General features: G+C 33.1%; 1 non-coding gene across 1 annotated transcript; it reads left to right on the plus strand.

Moving 5' to 3' along the window:
- The first annotated feature begins 4,280 nt into the window (after positions 1-4,280).
- Positions 4,281-4,386, plus strand: LOC128776638 (U6 spliceosomal RNA). Its single transcript, XR_008421804.1, has one exon. It is a non-coding gene; the product is annotated as a U6 spliceosomal RNA (small nuclear RNA).
- Positions 4,387-5,110: the final 724 nt, after the last annotated feature.

Below are 5,110 nucleotides of genomic sequence, written 5' to 3' on the forward strand. Positions count from 1 at the left end.
ATAGTTAGATTTACCTTTATGTATGCATCCAAATCTTAGCTTTAAGATATAAGCAAAGACTTTAAAAACATAATATATATCCTAAAAACTCTAAAAGAAAAAAAAACTACAGCATGGGTTAAACACAAAATAAAAGCTTGAATAGGAGCTACATAGAAATACTTCATATCAAGGTTTAATGTAAAAATTACAGTTTGGGGGAAAATATTTGTAATACATACAAGAAGCAATCGCTTGATCGACTCTAAATAAAAGCATACCTAAAAATAAGAATTAGGTAGGGTTTTCACTGGGAAAATAGACCAGGTATACATATGTTGAAATGAGTATGCTAATAATTAGGATAACACAACAGTTATTTCCCAGTTATTTCTGGGAAATAATAATATTGGCCACGTTACCAATAAACATATTAAAAGATGTTCAATCATTACATATAATCATAACTAGGTAAATTAAAGTCACATATGTGAGACTGATACTTTATTTTTGGATGATCTCAAAACACCCAAGTTTTTTGGAGTTAAGTTTATTTTGTACAACTCTTTTGAGAGTAAAATTGACTTTATTGATTTGAGGTAAAGATGTGAATTTCTTTTTTTTTTTTTTTTAATTTTTTTTTTTTTTTTTTTTTTTTATTTTTGGGACAGAGAGAGACAGAGCATGAACGGGGGAGGGACAGAGAAAGAGGGAGACACAGAATCGGAAACAGGCTCCAGGCTCTGAGCCATCAGCCCAGAGCCCGACGCGGGGCTCGAACTCACGGACCGTGAGATCGTGACCTGGCTGAAGTCGGACGCTCAACCGACTGCGCCACCCAGGCGCCCCAAGATGTGAATTTCTAAACAGCAATGCTATTCTGAGGAGGTACCCTAGAAGAATATAAGTGTGTGATTGTATATGACAAATACAGGGTGTTGTCTGCAGTATCATCTGAAATAACAACAACAAAAAACATAAAAAAAAATTAGTTTCTATATACAACAATCACTTCATAAACTTTTAAATTTATATATATGAGATATATCATAGACTACAATGGTGAGACTTTTTATTTGGAGTGAAGAAGTCCAGTTGAAAACTAGTATATGCTCGTTCTCACCAAATGGGGCATTTGTACATGTGACATTGACTTGCTTAACACCCATTTTAACCTTCTTCTATTCTTGCTGTATTGTACTGGCTGGAAACCAAAAACTATTTTCTCAAACTCCTTTACAGTTAGGCTTCTGGGGGTAATTAAGATTCTTCCAATCAAATACACTCTGGTGTCAGTTTGATTCAGGACTGGATTGTGGTAATATGACGAGCTGACATGGTCCAAGGTGACCATTTTGATGGCACTGTTTGTGGAAGAGGCAGCGCAATTCTGCAACTATCTACTCCAGATGTGGTTTGAGGATCAGGCTTCTCCTTTCCTGATCAGGGTGTATGTTGCCGGTTCTGGAATCGCCAGCTGTGGGAGCAGCTTCCTGAGACTGGAGCTTCCAGATGGCTATTCTCACAGAGGCAAAATTAGTGGCCATCATCTGTGTTGTGATTTTAGAAATCCCTTTTAGAAGCCCAGTTTTATTTTTTTAAACCTTCTTAAAATTCGTTTGTTGCTTTAACCAGTTAAAATGTTTTCTCTTTTCTTCAATTTTCTGCAACCTGAGTAAGATACATGACTTATTATAAAAATGGCTCTCTGGGATGCAATCCACAGAATAACTGCTTCATGTTGATTTTTTTTATTTTACATTTGTTTATTTTTTATTTGTTACAATATATACGTGGTACTTCAAGTTGTCTTATATTTGTATTTTAGAAAAATTTAGAAAGTGTTAAAAATGTTTACCTTTTAACTTTCACTTAACTTCAATCATTTTGAATCAACTTTATATATTTTTCACCAAAATAATACAACTATATGGTGTGGGGGTTGGGGGAGAAGGTTTAAATCTTATCTCACTTGAACTAACTCAGAATAAAAGATTAAGAACTCAAAATTTCATTTCCTTGTCCTAGAGTCAACAATTTCTGAAATTTTTTCTTTCATTTACCTTTATATTTTACAAATACTATATTTATACTGCTATCTCTTGATTCACAATTCCAGATATGACTTAAGGTTTTCTAATAAATGGAATGAGTATTAACCTTGCAGAGAATATTCTTTTCCACACACATAAATTCTTTAGCATTTCTTTCTCAAATGAAGTAAAAATACTTGTTAGGTTAAATCATCATCTATTTTGTGTTAAATACATCAGCATGCAATTATGTAAATATTAATCACTAGTGAATGAAGCTATAAACCAAATTATATTTTTTCTTGTTCATCTTCTTGTTTTCTTTAAAAAAAAAACAGTAATTGACTTATTTTTACTTAGACCTACATTCCATTTATCCATTTTTTTTCAAAACTATTCAACGATCTCTCAATAATTTTTCTCTAATTTGTTATTATTTGGACTGGGTTCACCCCAAGTTCACTTTACTCTCCCTGTAAAGACACAAATGACTTTCAATGGCCTTTCCCCAACCATCCTGGAAACGTCATTTGACTACATCAGTGTTCTGACTCATGTTTGCTCCCTCTTGTGATCTCAGTATTTTTGACTCACTCTCATGTTCTATTGGAATGCATCTTTTTTATTTTTAAATTTTTTTTAATGTTTTTATTTATTTTTAAGAGAGAGACAGAGAGAGACAGAGCATGAGCAGGGAAGGGGCAGAGAGTGACGGAGACACAGAATCTGACACAGGTTCTAGGCTCTGAGCTGTCAACACAGAGCCAGATGTAGGGCTTGAACCCATGAACCTTGAGATCATGACCTGAGCTGAAGGTGACGCTTAACCAACTGAGCCACCCAGGCACCCCTGGAATGCATCTTCTAATAACTTTCTGACAAAGGGAGGACCACAGATACATTTTGGAGATTTTACACATAGGAAAATGTATTTTCACCATTGAATAAGTGTTTCTCCAGATTAAAACACAGGTTGAGAAACATTTTGTCTAAGAATAAGGATTGTTTTGCATTGTTATCTTCTAATTTTTCTAAAAAGAATTACAGTCCCATTTTATTCTTGGTCTTTTGTATATGATCTATTATATTCTCTCCTCCATACCTTTTTTTAGTAAATCCTTAAAACATTGCAGTGAAAACTTACACCCTGTTTATAGCATTTTTCATTACTTTTCCCCCTTTTTTATTGTCTCAAATATCTTAGTCTTTATGGTGATGTTATGACAGAAATAAGCACTTCTTACTGTATGCACGTAACACTCAGTTTATTACCCTGTTATATCATTTAAAACACTTCCATAAATATCTGTGTTTCCTAAAAATATTAAAAACTCTCTAATGCTGCTGTCTTCTGTCCCTTTCCATTTATACTAATAGTTATATACTAATGTATATATGTATGTGTGTATGTGTGTATATATATATATATAGTATTTTATCCTAAGGGAGGAATGTACTAAATGCTTATGTTTAAAATGCTAAGTTTGACCAGAAGTCATATGAAGGTATCATCACAATTAAAATAATACTATCCCAGTCCCATATTTTTGACATTTGTATCATCTCTATTCTCAGTGTCTCGCACTTGTTGAGAGTGGAAACATTTGGTTTTTTTCTTAATGACATTCTCAGGCTTATTAAAATATTTAGCATATGTAGTCATCTTTGGTACCATTGTCATCAGGGCAGCATAATCAACCCTTAGTATGTCCCTATAAACTAGTAAAGTGTTTAAATGAAATCTAGTTTTTAAAGTATGTGAAAAGTACATATTTAGTAGTTAAAATGGTAAAATACGATTTATTATAGAACTTTAAATTCTATCTCTATCCTTTTTCCATGCTCATTTCTTCTAATTACAGGCACACACTTTGTTCGATTTTTTGAAAACAAAAGAAGTCATTTATGTTCTCCACATTTCTAACACAATAGTTGGCAACCATGCATACTATTCTGAACTGTGCTTTTTTATACTTAAATCACATCATAGACATTTTTATATGTTACACATATTAATTAAGATACACATATGTATGCATATATTTGTGTATGTATGTATAGATATCCATAACGTCATGTAATCATATATTATGTTTTACATGTATTTATTTAATCTTCATAGTGATCCAATGTAATAGGAACAATTTTCATTTCCATTTTACGTGGGAGGAAAAGCACAAAGTTTTAGTAACTTGTATAGAATTATAAGGTTAGTGAGTAGTGGAGCTGGGACACATGCCTAATCTAGATCCAAAGTCAATGTTCTTAGTGCTCGCTTCAGCAGCACATATACTAAAAATTGGAACGATACAGAGAAGATTAGCATGGCCCCTGCGCAAGGATGACACGCAAAGTCAATGTTCTTAAAATTTTGCCATCAAGTTTAATGGGAAGGCAACATATTAAAAAAATGTTTTCCATAGATTATACTGGTCTATACCTAAGTACATATACATATAAATCTGTATAATTTTGAATTTTTTGAGCTTTAGTATTTTAAAGTGGGAATTTTTATTTTTACAGACTTCTTAGTGGTTCTAGATTTCTGAATCAGTTCCTTTTAGCATGGTTGGAATCAAAGTCACAAGGCAAGCAAACACCATGCATGCTATAAGCCCAGAGATAGATAGGTAGATAGATGGATAGATAGATAGATGATAGATAGATAGATAGATAGATAGATAGATAGATAGATAGATATGTATGCATATGTAATGAGAATATGACATAATGTATAAGTATAGCAAAGCAAGGAAGTTCTTCATTGGAATGGTTACACTGCTGATTCTGAAGTGCCCCAACACAACCACATATCAAAATTAATGGTCTAAGCTCAGCACTCAGCACAAAGCTCTAACAATTGTATAAATTTCTCATTTCCCGTGGGTTGGACTGAAACATTAAATTTCTGGTGCACCTTTATGTGGTCCAGTGCAAGGAATTCAGATCTACATCTATCCTGTTGTGTTCCTGACCATATTTAAATTCTCATAGATATTCATTGGATTGCTTGTTTGCAAAACCTTAAACAGAGTCATCATTCTCATTGAATTTTTATTCCACCCTCCTCTTTGTGATCTGACCTATCTCAGCTCTTC

Source organism: Panthera pardus, unplaced genomic scaffold (genome assembly GCF_024362965.1).
Source record: "Panthera pardus isolate Hobbes unplaced genomic scaffold, ASM2436296v1 HiC_scaffold_1, whole genome shotgun sequence".
NCBI classification, from domain to species: domain Eukaryota; kingdom Metazoa; phylum Chordata; class Mammalia; order Carnivora; family Felidae; genus Panthera; species Panthera pardus.